Source organism: Agrilus planipennis, unplaced genomic scaffold, assembly GCF_000699045.2.
Source record: "Agrilus planipennis isolate EAB-ADULT unplaced genomic scaffold, Apla_2.0 scaffold221, whole genome shotgun sequence".
NCBI lineage: Eukaryota > Metazoa > Arthropoda > Insecta > Coleoptera > Buprestidae > Agrilus > Agrilus planipennis.
In genome coordinates, this window is record NW_020439479.1 from 1 (window position 1) to 6,028 (window position 6,028).

General features: G+C 32.4%; 1 long non-coding RNA gene across 2 annotated transcripts in view; it reads left to right on the forward strand.

The window, feature by feature from the left end:
- The first annotated feature begins 293 nt into the window (after positions 1–293).
- The window catches only part of LOC108738769, a 104,607-nt gene continuing 98,872 nt past the window's right edge, over positions 294–6,028 (forward strand). For both annotated transcript variants that reach the window (XR_003232055.1, XR_003232054.1), the window contains exon 1: positions 294–476. This is a non-coding gene — a long non-coding RNA (uncharacterized LOC108738769). The remainder of the gene's footprint in view (positions 477–6,028) is intronic.

The following is a 6,028-nucleotide window of genomic DNA, read 5'->3' on the forward strand; positions in this document are numbered from 1 at the left end:
TCGTAATTAATTATATTATTAGTGCAATCAAAATAATTGTTAGTGCAATTAAAATAATTGTCCCACAGTTCTACTAAGAAATTATTGAAACACCGTGTATAATTTCGTCGTAGGGACGTTTCTGCACACACTGTATGTGTCTTAGACGGAAAGGACATGTAACTCCGCCCACATAACTAAGCTTAAAGCTCAGTCTAATCTGCCATCTGGTGGAAAACTCTGGCAAAGTAGCATAATAGTGTTGTTTATCCTTTTTAAAACAATTTATTATAGAAGGCGATGTTGGTTATTGTAAGTACTCGTCGGGGCGATCGTGGTGTGTTAATTTATTTCTCGAATTGTATTTCGGCTGCATAATCAATTTTAAGTTGTATTTTCCTTCGTTTATAAAATAAACTGCTTTGGTGCCTGATACGTGTTGTACTTGTTTATTTATAACTTGGATAAGTTGTACGAGATCGGCCATTTTTTAATGGGTAAGTACTTTGATTTATTTACAACTGGTGGTAACGATGTGATAATAAGTACCTATAGGCATGTATGTTTGTATATTCGTACTATCAGTAAGTCGCAATTAAACTTTCAATTTGTAATTGTATCATCAGCAAATGTTACTTTAATTGTCTGAATTTTAGAAACAGATACAATCAGGGTACAAATATTTTAATTAAAATCAGTTTGTAATACGCGAATGAATGCGGAAAATTGTTAGGACGTGTTGAATGCATTTGTAGGTGATGCGCTTCATTTGGGGCCTTTGTTAGGACCTAGTGCTTTGGTATTTCTATATATCTATTGGCGTTTGTATAAAATACATTATTATTAAAATACTACTTGTACAAAAATGTTTAAATTTGCTTTGCACTAGTTCAATAAGTTCGACCCTTGAGCTAATAGACAAAAATACTAATGAAAAAGGTTCTTTCAGTTTTCCCGAATTTCCCAATTTTCAGGGCAGCTCCTCCAATTTTTCTTTCCTTAAACACTTTATTACGAATATTAAAAACAAATTAATCATTCTCAAGTGATGCGCTTACCACCGAATAACATCATTTTACCCTTTAATGTGTTCCCTGTTTTACCTTTATCATATCTGTTGCTTCCTCCCTTTCTGACGTGGTTTATTTTTCTGTATTCTTAAGCACGGTTTGACTGTGAAATTTGAAACTGAAAACTACAAGATAGTGTAGTGGGCTAATAAATGCACATAATCCAAAATTCTTAGAAAACGATTCCATAAACTTCACTTATTAGATAAACCTATAAAGCTAAAGAAATTATGATTTCATTTCTTTCTCTTATTTCAATGTGTAAAAGATAATATAAAATGATTGATGTTGATTTTTCCAATTAAAACGGGTGATAAAGGCAGATAAGGAAGCATATAGAAGAATTATTTGTTGCTGAACTGAAGAAACTATAACATAAAGATAGAAAAACTAAAATCTCAATCACTTCAAACAGAAAAATATGAAGCTGGTGATATAGTGGAAACACCACTATTAGTCTAGAAAAACTCAATCCAAAATGAGCAAATGCCTGCAAGGTTTTCTTAAAAAATATTTTAAACTTAGGTAAATGTAAAAAATTGAATAGGTACTACAAAAAAGTATTTATTTGAAAAAAGTATTTTGAAAATACGTATTTTGCATTTAGCGTTTAAGATACAAAAGGGAAATCTATTTTGTATTTTACATTTAAAATAACAAATCAAAAAAGTATTTGCATTTTTTATTTAAATACTTTTAAAAAACCATTTTGCACATCTCTACCTATCACTTCCTGCAAGCTTGCTACTTCTTTCAGAAACATCCTGTATATTCCACGGTTCTATTACCTCTTTTACATATTGTTAGTTACTGTTTTATTTTTTCACTCATTATAAATCATACATCTTTTATCTACCTCTACCTATCGGTATGGTCTAAAGCAACATTTGTCAGCGTATTGGCGCCGTTTATCAATTGAACCGCGACTAGAGAAACTGACCAAGAATAAACAGACTCATTTATCACATTAAGGAAATGTTGTGCGATTTTGCAATTAGTTGAACTGTCTAAAGGTCACCAATTCGATTCTGGGTCTGTCTGCCGTTGTCTAAGTTTTTCCGCGGTTTTGTGCTGTGCGGCAGTAATGTTCTACAGGTAATCATTCACTTCTTCCCGTCGCCATTTCGCCTGTCTCACCTGTCTCTCGCCAACCACCACCAACCTACTCCCATAATTTTCATATCTCCCTAACTCCAAGGTTGTCCAATAAAACGTCTTTGAGCAGTAAATTCAAATAGGTTCATATAAACTTTACATTTTGATGGCAGTAAAAAACTTACGAGCTAGTGTTGCCAGACCTACGGAAATTCCCCAAGATTTAGTGAACTTAGGGATAAGATCTATATTTAATTCAATATAAAATCAGCAGGATTTTTATGTAGAAGCAACAAATGTAAAGAAATTGTAACTAAGTCAAAAGTTTAAATAGTTCAGTATAACTAAGAAAAACCAGTAGATCTGCCCGTAGGAAAAATTTCCATTCTATTTCCTTTAAAAAATGCTATTTAATTACCACTGATAATAATTAATGGTAATAAATGGAGAATTGCAATTCCACTAGAATTTTAGTGGAAATTCCATTCCCGAACTCAATGGGATTTCCATTGCGTTCCATTGGAATTTCCATTCCTGAACCTAATGAAAATCCTAGTGTCCATTCTTTAATTTTTACCTTTGATTATTATTAGTAGTAATTAAATGACATTCTTTTTAATCAAGATGAAATATGAGATTTTTCGACGAAAAAAAAATATGAATTACATGACAATTATTATTCCAAAAATATGTTGGTTATTATTTTTACAGCTTGCTTTGATAATCACATTAACTTCAGCACGTTTTTTCCATTTTTTTTAATAAGTTTTAATCTTTTCAAACCAGATGTTCTCCTTTTTTAGGTAGCCAATTGTTTTTCTTTTTAATCAAGATGAAATATGAGGTTTTTCGACGAAAAAAAAATATGAATTACATGACAATTATTATTCCAAAAATATGTTGGTTATTATTTTTACAGCTTGCTTTGATAATCACATTAACTTCAGCACGTTTTTTCCATTTTTTTTAATAAGTTTTAATCTTTTCAAACCAGATGTTCTCCTTTTTTAGGTAGCCAATTGTTTTTCCATTTAAATTGAATGGTTTTAAATAGAATTTATAAATTTTGCATTAGTTCCCATTGAAAATCAATGGAAATTTTTCCTATGTAAATATTAATGGAATTATTGTAAATGGAAGCAATTATTTTTCCACTTATGTCAAATGGGTTTGAATGGAATTTACAAATTTTCCATTGATTCCCATTGAAGTTCAATGGAAATTTTTCTTACGGGGACCGAAGTGGAAAAGCAGAGTTTGCCAATTTTGATCATCCCAACTATCTCAGGGAGCTATGAGTTTTAAATATTTTTTATCTGATCACTTATAAATGTCGACTTTTTGATGAATTATAGTAACCATGTTGAGTTTTAACCTAGTACTTAAAAAAAATCCATTAAAAATGTTAAAATAATTTTAAAACACGTAAATTTTGGATCAAATAAACTTACTCTTCACTTTCGTAAGTAATAAGTAATGGTGCAAAATTAATCTCATAAATTTACTTAATTCTCCTGAGCAAGCCGAGAAGTCACGACGAAAACTTGAGGTTGAAAATAAATGACCAACATAAGAATTGTCCAGTGAAGCCCGTTTTAATCAAATACATCATATCTTTATATAATTAATTTGAACCAATACGGTAGTTACTGACGTAACTTTTTTATATTAGAATAAGTATGCAATATATTTTTCTTGAGATATAAAGTAGTAGTTGAACTCGTCCAAATGTGATGGATGATTATCGTTATCGATGCCATACATAACACTTACATTTTAAACGAGGCGAGTTACTTGGTTCCAGCTGAAACATGACAAAATGTTAGCAATTTTTATTAAACAATTTCCATTTAAACGACAAAATCCTGGATATCGGAAGTAGACGAGTTAGTCAGTTTCATCCTTTAAATATATGTTTTAATAGTCAGCTTATCCCAGAAAATTGTAGCACCAGAGAAGTTAGCCTCGCAAAATTTTATAGATATGTGATTTTATTAGAATTATACTGATGATAAACCACTGAATAATGGAGATATATATAGGGAAACTGTAGGGGTTATAAAATTAAGTGGTAGGAAGACAAGGATATTTTGGATGGAAAAAGGTGTAAAACAAGGATGTAAATTAAGTGCACAACTGTTTAATATATATATCATCATCATAGGGTCATCAGTCCTAAGACTGGTTGGACACGCACCTGCACTATTTCCTATACTGAGCTAATCTTCACATTTCCCTAAACTAAAGCAATCCATATCCTTAACTATACAAAAGTAGAAAATGTAAGTATTAGATAATAATGGATAAGTAATTTAGAGAAAGAGACCAGTAATGTAAGGGAAGGAAGGGTAGCGGTAGAAAGAAAATTTGGAACTTATCTTATGCTGTCAATGTTGCCTTAATAGCCACGAATCATGGTGCCTTGAAAGGTATGATGAGAGCGTTGGAAAGATACTTAAGAAAGAAATGTCAGAGTTAAATGTTAGTAAAACAAAGTGCATGGAATTTGGGGAAGTAAGAGGTAGAAAGGGGAAGGAACAAAAGATTAGTTGCATAGGGAAAGAGATAGGAAAAGTTAAAAAATATACATGCTTAGGTTATATAATGGGGGAGAATAACAATGACAAAATACATATACATACGCAACTGACGAAAGCAAACGCCTTGTTAGGAAATATATGGGGAGTAGGGCATAGATTATATAGGAACGATTAGATTAGAAAAAAGGGATGTTTAAAACGAGGGTTAGAAACATAGCTATGAGGTAGAGGTATGGGGGTGGAAGGAACAGAAACAGGTGGCAAACGTTTACAAGAAATACATAAAGTGGGTTTTGTGGTTGGACAGACATACATTGTACCAAAGGAATTACAATATGGGAAGATGGTAGAGGAAACCAGATAAAGGGTGAAAATATGGGATAAAATTAGAAAAACTTAGGGATGATGATATGAGAAAGGAATTATGGAGAAAAAGGATTTTAAATATTGGAACAAAAACCAGGTATAACAAAGAAAGAGATGGTACATTAAACGATTTAAAGTTGAATCAGTAACAATTGAATGAATGGGGTCGAATGGGGGTGTGTCGAGAAAATGATGAGGCTAAGATGCAATGAGATGTTAAGGGGAGAAGATGTAAGATGTGTTGATAAGTCGAGATATGAGGAATGTCTAAAGGCTTTTGTCTATGGGGGCATTGGCAAGTAGACTGTATGCTAGATTATTTGAATAGAATGAAGAACGTGGACGTACCAGCAAGGTTTAAAGTGGGAAATGAAAGTATAAAATGTAAGTATTGGATAAAAGAAGAAGAAATGATATGTAGGATATGTGGAAGGAGAGATGAAAGAATGATGCATGTGCTAGGAGGATGTGGAGAAAGTAAAGGTTTGGATGATTGTAAGGGGATATTAAGTGCCAGTGGCGATGGTCTGATCTTACTAAAAAATGTAATTAAAAGAAGCAAGGGTTTAGCTGAGGCGAATGAGAGTGGAAGGGGTGAAGAGATTTAAAACGTGATTGTGAAGAAAACCATTGTAGACAATTATGTGTCCTGCAAATGTGGCATAGGGGAATACAGCAGGGAAATTTGCATTTGTAGTATAGGATTATAAGTAAATATTGTTTTGCATGTTATATATTGTGTAGGATAAGTTTAGTTTTTTAGTTTAGATCATCATCATCATAAGGTCATCAATCCTATGACTGGTTGGACACGTACCTCCACTCTTTCCTATCCTGAGCTAAACTTCACATTTCCCTAAAACTAGAACAACCCACATCCTTAACTATTTGCGAACAGTAATCTAATCTAGGTCTACCTCTACCCCTCCTAACTCCTGTTTCTGCCTCTAATATGTCTCTGACTAGACCTTCATGCCT